The sequence below is a fragment of the Hippopotamus amphibius genome, chromosome 5 (genome assembly GCF_030028045.1).
Source record: "Hippopotamus amphibius kiboko isolate mHipAmp2 chromosome 5, mHipAmp2.hap2, whole genome shotgun sequence".
Classification (NCBI taxonomy): Eukaryota; Metazoa; Chordata; class Mammalia; order Artiodactyla; family Hippopotamidae; genus Hippopotamus; species Hippopotamus amphibius.
Genome location: NC_080190.1, coordinates 82,733,639 through 82,745,874, shown reverse-complemented (window position 1 = coordinate 82,745,874; position 12,236 = coordinate 82,733,639). Strand labels below are relative to the sequence as shown.

Here is a 12,236-nt window from a genome sequence, read left to right as displayed (position 1 = left end):
TATGTCAGATGAATCATTTCCCTGTGTGTTGCTTTACAGAATCACTTCCCCTGAATAATTAATAAAAGATTGACAGGAAGAATGTCCCTGGAATAACTAGCAAGCAGTTTCAGAAGGGGAACTTTTATTTTTCTCAGTCAAACTGAGCGCTTAGTTTTTGCCATTTCAGGATTTTTGACAGAGATGGAGGCAGCCTTAGAGCATCTGCAGAGCTGCTCCTAGTTAGAACAGCGAGTGTGGATTCTTGGAGCAGCACCCCATCATCTTACCATAAAGACCCCTGGAACTCAGCCATGACCTTGGGAAGAGCCCTGCCTGACTCTCAAGGCGCCTCTCCAGAATCGCCTGTTCCACACGCTGGTTTCAGCATTTTGTGGCTCTGACTTGCATCTTCAGAACGAGATAAAGTTTCCAGTTTCTAGGCAAGTAAGTCAGGCAGTGCAAAGTCAAGTGGCATAAGGATTTTTTTTGCTGTTTTTACTTAAGATGATACAAAAAGTTTGCAGGGACTAAACCAGGAATCCTAAGTCTCGTTTGGTCAAAAAACACTCAGGCGCTCACACTACATTGAATTGCCCAGAACCCTACAAACACATGCGGAGACAAGAAACACGTTTGCTTTCTGGGTCAAAATGCTGCTCTACTGCAGCCTCTCTGTTTCCTTATTTTTGCTTTTCCACTAATTTTGTCCCCTCTCACCATTATACTTCCATATCTGTTTTACTTGAGCAAAATAATGTTTGCTGAGTCAACTGTCATCTGACATCCTTTGCAACTTTATTAATAATCTTGATGGGGACCTCCCTGGTGGTCCAGTGGTTAAGACTCTGTGCTTCCACCACAGAGGGCACGGTTCAATCCCTGGTCAGGGAGTTAAGATCCTATATGCCCCGGGGCAAGGCAAAAAATAATAATGATAATCTTGATAATATTATTAATATGAAAAATATAACTCAGGACTAATTAAGTGGATGACCTTCCGCAAGTCATTTAAATGCTTTGAATTTCAGTTTCTGCAACTGAAAAAGGAGGGGATTGAGTTAGAATATTTCTAGTTCTTTCAGTGTCTACACACTAAGGGCCCAGGTGGGCTTGGGGCAGGACTGTTCACAGTTTGATGAGGTGGTAACCAAGGGCTCCCTGGGTATCTCTCCAGAGCCTCTGCCTCTCCAGCCCCTTGCCTCCTTCCTCTCCTCTCTGCCTGGAAACAATGTGTCTTGCCGCCTATGAGGAGGGAGGAGAACAGGATGGGGGATGCTTTGGGACACGTGGAGTGTCTCATTTTTCCCGGGCCACCAGGTGAGAGATGTGGGCTTTTCAGCTCTGGACCACCCCAGGTGATCTGGCCCCATGCCTGCTTCAGGCAGACTGCTTCTCCTAACCTGGGACACCTCCCCCCACCCCCCACGTGCAACAGCCTTGCAGTGTTCATCAACTTTTTTCAACGTTGTTGGAAAATTTGCTATTTTGAGTCCATGGATCTGTAGTTGAGTGTTTCCCAATTTACATGGTTAATTGCACGTACAGTTGATCGTTCTTTCTCATCTCTGTCGCGATTTTCTTTTTGCCTCTGGGAAATAAGGGGCCCAGCCTCCTCCTGCCAAGCCTCTGTGGGCTGGGGTCCTGGGGAGATGCTGCATGTTTGCCCTCTGAGAGGACAGCATATAGCTCCCAGGCAGGAGCCGAGATGACTATTTCAGATGAAACCTGAGTGCCTTAGCCAAACCCCGTCACCCCATAGCTGCTCACTTACAACACAGTGCTAATAGGGGACCCACCTTTCTAGGGGGTGTGGGTACCGTTGAACTGATTGTCTGTAGCGGGACATGAGTGCTAAGTATTATTACAGGAATAGGAGGAGAGCCTGAATTAGCGTTTTTAAGCCCTAGGGATACTTGAAAAGCAGAGACTCTCAGAGGTGCTGGTAATGGCTGCCTGAGAGCTGGGAAACTAGCTTCTGCACCATCCTCAAGCCACCAGCATTTAACTCATCACTGTGCAGAGTAATCTGATGACATCAGTTCTGAAAGGGGGCTGGGGATCTGGAAGGAGTACTAATTAAAAAAAAAAAGTCCTTTTCTATGTGTTCATTTAATCAACAAATTTATGAGTGTCAGGATGGGCTCCTAGCAGGGGGTCGGGCCCCCTGCGTCTCAGCAGACAGCCTGGGGGAAGGGAGGGACGATTGCGAGGGTGGGGGTTACTCCCGAGCTGACAGGCAGCAGCAGATAGATGGGCACACATGCCTGGGATTCTCAGAGCCCTGGCACAGGGTCTGGCACCCTGTAGAGCCCCCCCAGAATGTTTGTGGAATACATGGATGAGTGAATAAAGCAGTCAGAAAGTCCCAATGGGATGGTCGGGGGATAAATGCAGTTAAGTTAGAGGTGGCAAAGCCCGGGAGAAATCACCGTATACCGGGGTTGTGTGCACCTCAGTCGGACAGCACGGTGGTGGCAAAAGTCCCAGTACAGACTTGGGTTGTTCATGAATATCCAGGGGACAGAAGGACAGGGAGACAGAAGCCAGGCCCTGGGAAATGAACTCACCCAAGGAGCTCCTCTGAGCAGCGGTGCTGGACCGTCTGGGCACCTGGGCGCCGGCCAAGGGAACTGGTTCACTCTCTCATACACACAGCATGCCACACCCTGGAGCCCCTGGCTTCTCTCCTTAGGCAGCTTCTCTCCCAGCTTCCCCAGCAGTAGATTTTCTGACTCATCCTTCCATTTCTATCCTTGCTGTATGTGTTATAAATATTTTTTCATTTAATCCTTAGAGCCATGATTTTGGCGTTGGCCCAGGTTTTTAGATGAGGAACCTAGGCTCAGAGAGGTTAAGTAGCTAGCCTGAAGTCACACAGCCAGCAAAGGTGAGAGCTAGGAGATGGACCCAGATCTGTCTGACTTCACAGCCTGGATTTGTTCTTCTCACCAAGGCATTTCACAGACTCAGAGAATCTCCCAGTTGGGAGGGGTCTGGGAGGTGATGTAGGTAAATACCCTGAATAATGCAGGAATCCTTTTCCAGCATTCTCCATAAGTTGCTTATGCTCTTGCATAGGGAAATAGCAGAGACAAAAAGAAAGAGGGTTGGGAAGGAGGGAAGAAGGGAGAAATGAAAAAAAAGAGGGAGGGAGAGAGGAAACAAAAGTTCAGCTTCAATGAACATATGTAGAATTTTGCAGACAAGAAAATCTGGCAAGAAGCTATTTTAATTTCAGCATGCTTGAATATCTTGTATTTTAGGTTTAGTATTGTTCTTTTTTTTTAACTGAAGTATAATTGATTTACAATGTTGTGTTAGTGTCTGGTGAACAGCTAAGTGATTCAGTTATACATACATGTTCTTTTTCAGATTCTTTTTCATTATGGTTTATTACAGGATACTGAATATAGTTCCCTGTGCTATACAGTAGGACCTTGTTTTTTATGTATTTTATATATAGTATTATGCATCTGCTAGTCCCAAACTCCTATTTTATCCCTCTCCCACCCCTTCTCCCCTTTGGTAAACATAGTCTGTTTTCTACATCTGTAAGTCTGTTTTTGTTTCCTGTATAAATTCATTTGTATCATATTTTAGATTCCATATATAAGTGATATCACATACGGTGTTTGTTTTTCCCTGTCTTATTTCACTTAGCATGGTCCATGCTGCTGCAAATGGCATTATTTCATTCTTTCTTAAGGCCAAGTAATATTCCATTGTATATATGTACCACATCTTCTTTATCCATTCATCTGTCAGTGGACATTTAGGTTGCTTCCATGTCTTGGCTATTATAAATCGTGCTGCTATGAACATAGGGGAGTATGTACCTTTTCAAATTATTTTTTTCTCCAGATAGGCCTAAGAGTGGGATTGCTGGATTGTACTGTAATTCTATTTTTAGTTTTTTAAGGAACCTCCATACTGTTCACTATAGTGGTTGTACCAATTTACATTCCCACCAACAGTGCAGGAGGGTTCCCTTTTCTCCACAGCCTCTCCAGCATTTGTTATTTGTAGACTTTTTAATGATGGCCATTCTGACCGGTGTGAGGTGATACCTCACTGTAGTTTTGATTTGCACTTCTCTAATAATTAATGCTATTGAGCATCTTTTCATGTGTAGCATTGTCCTTATATGGGGTTACATTTGGGGATGGGCCCGATTGCCTTCTCAGGTTGAAAGTCTCCGAAGCCCTCTTTCCTCTACGATGTGCTCTTTTCTTTCCAGGCAAGACTTTGCCTCCTCTTGTTAAAGGTCCTAATTTGCTGTCCTCATAACAAAGCTCCTCCATCACATCTCCCAGCTTGACCCAAAGTCAGTATCAGCCCAGGGTGGGCATCCACCTGGCTTGCCCAGGCTTCCTAAGTGAGACTAAACCTGAGCGATGGTAGAAAACAGGCTGCAGGTGCCCCTAGCTGGCTTAGGAAAGGGTTGGTGGATCCAGGACTTCAGGAAGACAGAAACCCCAACAGCCTGGAGTTGAAACAGGGTGCAGAGGGGTGATTTGGTTACTTCCTGAGGTTATTTGGGGCTCTCAGACCTAGAGGAATAGCAACTCCGTCTAAATCTTCTGGTTTCTAGAAATCAGGGCTTTTGTCCTGTTCACCGTGAGCCTCTCTGGAGGTCCAGGCGGGTGGAGGGGAGCAGCCTGCAGGCAGCACTGCTGTCCCCCACAGAGTTGACAAGACGGTGGCAGTGGCTCCTAATGCCTGGAGGTGTCCTAAACAGTAGAGGGAATCTGAGCCCACTAAGGCCGGCCTCCTGCCCTCGTGTTGCTTAGAATCTAGACTCGGGTCCAATCAGAAGACAGTTTAGGGCTAAGGTATATGAAAATAAGTGTAAGGGTAACAGAGATGAAAAAAGGAAGAAACTTGTGTGGGTGCAGGTAGTTGGAGGGAGCTTCTGGAAAGGGGAGATGTACATGAGGACTTGAACCTGGAACGGATTTGGGTAGAGAGCGGGAAGGCGGGAAGGATGTCGGGAAGGATTGGGGAAGTGATGAGGGAGTGAGAGGAAGAAAGATGCAAGAGAATGCTCTTTACCTCTGCCCCAGCTCTCAAAGCAATTTTATATGTTGTCGCCTGCAATTTTCATCACAATTCATCCCTAACCAACATGTTTAGGGAGACAAACTCCCTGGGCACAGCTGGTTGGAGTGAGGATGAGGGTCATCTCACCTCAAGTGGGCCATTAAGTCCCTTCCATTGGACTTTGGGTTTGGAAACCAAGCGTGGCTCAGATGAGTTACTTTCTGGTGGCTGAAGCTGTAAGAGGTCAAGTTTAGAAGACTGGAAAAGTGGAGGCTGCTGGTCTGAAGGGAGGGAGAGAGAGAGAGAGGGAGGAAGAAGCAGGTGTGCATGGGTGGGGGGAGGGGCAGGGATGATGGATGGAGAAGAGCTGGTCAGTGGTCACACCTGAGACCGAGCTACCTTCGCATACTTGGGTTCTGCAAGACGTCCCATGATTCTTACACCAAAATCCCATTTTTACTTAGTCCTGTTGAGTTTCGTTCATTTCAATAAAAACTTTCCTAACTGAACACTCCTACACTGTTGGTGGGAACGGAAATTGGTGCAGCCACTATGTGAAACAATATGGAGTTTCCTCAAAAACCTAAAAATTGAACTACCGTATGATCCAGCAATCCTACTCCTGGGCAAATATCCGGAAAAAACTACAATTTGAAGAGATAAGCCCTTATGCCTCAAGTACTGAAGCCTGCATGCCAAGAGCCCGTGCTCCACAAGAGAGGCCACCACAACGAGAAGCCCACGCACCACAGTGAAGAGTAGCCCCCACTCACCACAACTAGAGAAAACCCGCACACAGCAACAAAGACCCAATGCAGCCAATAAACAAATAAGTAAATAAATAAATTTATATGAAAAGATGCATGCACCCCTATGTTCATAGTAGCATTATTTACAATAGCCAAGTCATGGAAGCAACCTAATTGTCCATCAACAGATGAATGGATAAACACAACGTAATTCATATGTACAACGGAAGACTACTCAGCCATAATAAAGAATGAAATCATGCCATTTGCAGCAATACGGATGGACCTAGAGATTATCATACTCAGTGAAGTCAGTCAGAGAAAGACAAATGTGATGTGATATCACTTACATGTGGAATCTAAAATACAGCACAAATGAACTCATCTATGAAAAGAAACAAATGCACAGACATAGAGAACAGACTTGTGGTTGCCAAGGGGGTGGGGGGCAGAGGGGGGAATGGACTGAGAGTTTGGGATTAGCAGATGCAAACTATTATATATAGGTTTGATAAACGACAAAGTCCTACTGTATAGCACAGGGAACTATATTCAATATCCTGTAATTAACCATAATGGAAAAGAATATAAAAAAGAATATATATATATATGTAAAAGTGAGTCACTGCTGTACAGCAGAAATTAATACAACACTGTAAATCAACTATACTTTAATAAAATAAATTTTTTAAAAACCTTTCCTAACTGACATACATATGTATCCCATTTAATTACCACAATAGCCCTGCAAGGTTAGTCTTATTATTCCCCTTACTTGGACCACTTAGGTCTTAGGAAAGGATGAGGCTCAGAGAGAAATCTGCCTCAAATCATCAGCTAGTAAGTCACTGAAACTTGACTCAAGTTCAGATCTGATTTCAAACGGCAGGGTCTTCAACAGCTCCCCCACAGCACCCCCCACATAGGTTTGCTGGGGCCGGCGTAACAAAGCCCCTCACCTGGGTGACTCACACAACAGGAACCCATTGTCTCTTGGCTCTGGAAATTCAAAGTCTGAGGTCAAGGTCAGACAGGGCCTGTAGAGAGTTCTTCCTGTCTCATGTAGCTTCTGGCGAATCCAGCAGTCGTCACCTTGTAGCTGTGGCACTTTATCTCTCTCTCTCCGTCACCACGTGGCCTTCAGCCCGTGGTGTCTGTCTTGGTGGGTGTTTCTTCTCCCCTTACAAGGACACCAGTCACATCGGATCAAGGACACACCTGCAACATCGTGACCTCATCTTACCTCCATCACATCTGCACGGACCTTATTTCCAAAGAAGGTCACATTCACAGGTACTGGGGGTCAGGATCTCAACATATCTTTTGGGGGGACACAACTCCATGAACTCCTCCAGAGAATGAATGTAACTGATGTGGGAACCAGGACCAGGAGATGTGGTGATGTACCCAGGCTGCCCAGCCCTCCAGCGGGGACGGAGCTCTCTCTCTTTCTCACGTTATGAATGAATTGAGTAAAGCTATCTTGTAGGCATAGGAGAAAGCACACAGATAATAATGTAATTTGGGAGGGATTGGTGAAAACCTGATATTTACATCTTTGACGCATTTGCTAAAATAGAGCATGAAGCAGTGAAAAGGTCAATGGGGGCCGGGGTGAGGGAAAAAGAGGAGCCGGCCATCCAATCCCTGCAGCCCATCTCTGCTGTTGTTCATTTATTCCATTATCAAACACGTTCACGTGTGCAGTCTGCACAATGAAGGGTCAGTCACCTGGTAAGTTTCCGATGAGTGGTCTCCATTGTAAGAGTGTGTTTGTGTGTCCAGGTGCCCGCTTGACATTTTTTAATCCTGTCTTCTGTCATATGACTTTGGATAGTCCTGAAAGATAACTTTGGTTTCCAGTCTTTCAAGAACCAAGAGTTTGGCCTGTTTCTTTTGAATCATTAGCTGTCATTTTTTCAGGTGAACATCCTTTGGGAAGAACCAGAATTAGCTAAGCAAGGGAAGGAAAAATATATAGGAAAAAGGTAACTAATTATACAAAATGTAATGTGATAATTCAGCTCACCTCTGGAAATTCCCAGCAAGCAATTATCTTCAAAATATACTTCCCAGGGACTTCCTTGGCTAGCAGTCCAGTGGTTAAGACTCCCAGCTCCAAAAGCAGGGGGCACGGGTTTGATCCCCGGACAGGGAACTAGGATCCTGCATGCTGCATGCTGTGGCCAAAAAAAAAAAAAAAAGCATATATATATATATATACACTTCGTATTCTAATCAAAAAGCCTTGGTTAAATCTCCATCACCTTCAAATTCTCCAATGTCACTTTAGTCTCAAGAAAACAGCAGGACAACCAGGAAATGGCAGAGGAAAGTCCATGGGAGCACAGACTGTTAAGTCAGCTGGATGTAGGAGACCTATATTTGTAGAGGACACAATCTAGGGACCCCCAGAAAGAGAAGGTGTGTGTTGCTGTAACTGTCTGGATTGAGCATGGATCTTCAGTAATGAGTCACTTAAAACATCTTCCCAGTTCCCCAGTTTTCTCTCCCTTTACATTTATAACACGTATGCCCTCCAGAGAATGAAGGTCACCCGCCCTCAGCCCAGGGCTGCATTGCCCCCTTGCGGACCCCAGACCCCCTTCCCGCTACACCCGGCCCGTTCAAAGCTCCCACCTTCCACTCTGACAGATGGTTACGCAAGAGCTAAGTTCAGTCACGGTTGGTACTTTAGCATGTTACACTTTCAGACGTGATGAAACAGTAATTAATGTAGATTATTTTCTCTTGGTATTTTGAAGGCATTAAGTATGTCGAGTCTGTGAGCACGTTTGGCATTCACCACACATTGAATGGGCATGTTAGCAGGGCATCAGCCTGCCCATCTGAGCTCTGATTCCTGGACCCATTTCTCCTCTCTCTCCTTAGTCCTAGGTTTGCCTCAGGACCCAGCAAGACCACCTCCTCTTCCCTCTGAACTTTCCTCAACCTGTCACAGCCTCTAAAAGAGGCCCCTCTGAAGTCCTCATGCTGCCTCCTGTTTGGCCCTCTTATTGCTCTCAATACTACAGGGGTGCTTGCCAGGGGACCCCACAGAGCTAGCGTGCCTCACCGGCTCCCCTGCACCAGGAGGTTTGTTCAGAGATGCCGACAACAGATACCAACCCCAATGATGTGTCGGGAAGGGTCGGCCCTTACCCCCCTTCACTGAATCAAGGTGCACCATCATTGACCACCCGTCCTGGCTGGTCCCTGTCCTCAGCTTACACACAGACACACCGCAAGCCCGCGCATATGGCCGCGAGAATGGAAAGAGTGATTTAAAACCCTGAAAGGGGACAAACATTTTAAAAAGCTGAGTTTTCAGCACTTCCCATAAGTAAGCTGCCCCTTGAACGTTCAAAATACGGATCTTCCTTGACTAACAATGGGGTCACGTCCCTATAAATCCATCAGAAATTGAAAATACTGTAAGTAGAGGATGTATTTACACACCTAACCCACCAAACATCATGGCTTAACCCAGCCCACCCTAGAGGTGCCTGGAACACTTACGTTAGCCTGGAGTTGCGCAAAATCATCTAACACGAGGCCTATTTCATGATCAAGTGTTGAATAGCTCATGCAGTTTACTGAATACTGCACTCAGAGTGAAAACCAGAATGGTCGTCTGGGGACAGAATGGTTGTAAGTGTGTCAGTGGTGAACCCGTGTGATGGCGGGGCTGACCCAGAGCTGTGGCTCGCTGCCTGGCCTCGCCAGAGACGGTGGAGGATTATGTAACAAAACAAACTGCTAGCCTGGGGAGAGATCGCAGTTCAAAACTGAAGGACGGTTTCTACTGAACGCATATCACTTTTGAACCATCACGAAGTCCAAAATTTAAGTCAAACCATCACAAGTAAAGAACTGTTTCCTCCACTCTTAGTCCTAGGACCGCATATGTATTTAGACATCCACCATTCAGGGAAAGGGGAAAAATAAGAAAACCGCAGCCCATTTTTTTAGAGATGTACCTCATTACAGTGCACAGATGTCATGCTTACACACGTGAACCTCTCTCTAAATATAAGATAATTTATATTAAAATAAGTTATCTTGCAATGCATGATATATATCTTACATAATATATCATGTTTTATTTCATTTATATATCTTATATGTAATTAAAATATACCTATAATATATAGAAGTATATTGTACGTGTTTTTATATATATTATGATATATTTAATATTTTAGAGAGTATTTTTCTCATTTATTCCTTTTCCTCGGCCTCATGGATATTCCGGCCACCACTGCCAGCCAGCAAGGGAAGAGAGCCATTTCTGTTTTCCATGGTAATTTGAACTTGAATTCTTGCAAGCTCTTTGAATGGTCTTTGAACCTGGTTTCTTCAGAATTCCTCTAAGTCCCTCAATTAAACTGGATAATTTCAAACTGGTGGCACAGAGGGTCTTAAGGATTTAAAACAAAACAGGACATTCCCTACTTGGCCATGACATTTGAAGGACATCTTCTTGACCTTCCCTCGCTGGCCTGGGGCAGGAGCAGGGTGAGCTAATACAGGCCCTGCCCAGAGACAGCCCATCTTTGGGGTCTGCACAGATGTCCTGGCCCAGTGGCCTGCCTTACACGGGTGCTTTCAGGAGTTGCTCGTTAGTGGATATAAAGTCCTACAGAAACCCAAATTGTTTCTGAAAATGGGAAACAATAAGACATTTCTCAAAAGGGCCTCAGTCCCTCTAGTATTTTCCAGGAATTCCAACTCAAGCAGCTTTACACAGTCATTATCAGTTAATTACCAAGATAAATCTCACCAGTAACTTCCATAACTTTGTTTGCAAATGAACATGCACACCTCCTAAATCATTCCCTCCTTTTCTTTCTCTCTCCCTGGGTGGAGTGGAGAGAAACTCCGCCGCAGCTGTGATTTGCAGAGGCTCCCGGTCTGCCGGTGTCACCCCAGGCCGGCCTGTACCTGGGACATGGCACTGCTGAGGCGATGGAATTGTACCTGGTTCCCGCTCAGACCCATAAATCCCTCCTGGCAGCACCGGGGCAGGCACATGGCAGAAACCTGGCTCCATCTGCTTGAAAGGTTCACAAACCACAGTGAACTTTTTAGTGATCTCAGGCCAAGTTTCCAGTATGTAATGAAAACTGAAACCCGGTTTTGGGTTTCCTTACCAAATTCACACAGAACTAGTCATGACGAGGGACGAACTGTGAGGTGGCGAGGACAAGCAGCGCAGAGGCACAGCTGGGACACACAGCATTCAGGCCTGTTTCTAGCTTGGCCACTGCGTGGCTGTGTGGCCTGTGGCCGGTCACCTACCCTCATTCCATGTAGGGAACTGTCTCCAGTATTGAGATGGGGCTTTTTACCTGAACGTATCTTTCTGGTGTGGGAAGGTGTTTTAAGAAAGCAACATTCCTCTGAATCTCTTTTCATTACACCACACACGCTTGAGAATATTATAGCCACCCCATCCCATGTATGTATGTATATATATATACACACAATAAATATATATTTAAATTTTTTAATAAAATGGAAACAAAATCTATTACACTTATTTAGGCCCTCTGTCTGCATTCTGAAGTCTTGCTCTTATTTCTTTCTAGGCTTCAGCTTTTGATTTCAGGCACATTTATCTTTGCAACTTATGGAGAATGCTGGAAAAGGGATTCCTGCACTATTTCAAGGGTTTATCTCAATGACCTTCCAGATACCTCCCAACTCAAGAGGTTCTGTGAGTGTATGAAATGCCTTGGTGAAGGAGAACAAACCCAGACTTTGAAGTCAGACAGACCTGGGTCCATCTCCTAGCTCTCACATATACTGGCTGTGTGACTTTTGGCAAGCTACTTGACCTCTCTGAGCCTAGGTTTCTCATCTGAAAACCTGGGCCAATTCCAACTACTAAATTGTTGTCTGGAAGATTAAATAATAAAGTACTTTTAATGTAACAGAGTGCCTGGCAAACAGTAGGTGCCAAGGTCTGCTTTTCTTATTCACACAAGCCTCTGATTGGGTCAAAAATGTAGGTCACATTTGAATATTGCTTTTGTCTTCTCTTCCAGGGCGCTACTTCAGAAAGAGAAAAAAAGAAGGAAATAAACAGTGACTCGCAGAGGCCCTTCTGAAAGCATCACCCATCTATTGAAATGTTCTTTCCATTCAAAAACTAAGTTATTAATTATTCATTGCCATTGGAACAGAAAATAAAACAGGCCTCACTGCTTATGACCCAGAACTTGACCACTGTTTGATTCCCATCATTTCTGGTATCTATGTAATGTATCCCAAATGTGAGATTTGCAGCATCGAGAGTCAAGCAAACTTTAGACTGAATGACTGTCCGTAATATTTAGTAAATGCCCTGGAATGACTGTTGACTTTCATTTCCACTCCAGGCAGTGCATTTCTGGGGGATTATTTCACTGCATGGGTGGCCCAAGTCCCTTGGCCTTCAGCCCTATGGCTCATTCCACGGCT

The 12,236-nt window shown here is 45.1% G+C and overlaps 1 long non-coding RNA gene across 1 annotated transcript in view; it reads left to right on the top strand.

Moving 5' to 3' along the window:
* LOC130853699 (uncharacterized) overlaps positions 1–11,912 on the top strand; it is a 30,504-nt gene extending 18,592 nt beyond the window's left edge. Inside the window, exon 4 of the long non-coding RNA XR_009053852.1 lies at positions 11,822–11,912. This is a non-coding gene — a long non-coding RNA (uncharacterized LOC130853699). The remainder of the gene's footprint in view (positions 1–11,821) is intronic.
* The last annotated feature ends 324 nt before the right edge of the window (positions 11,913–12,236 follow it).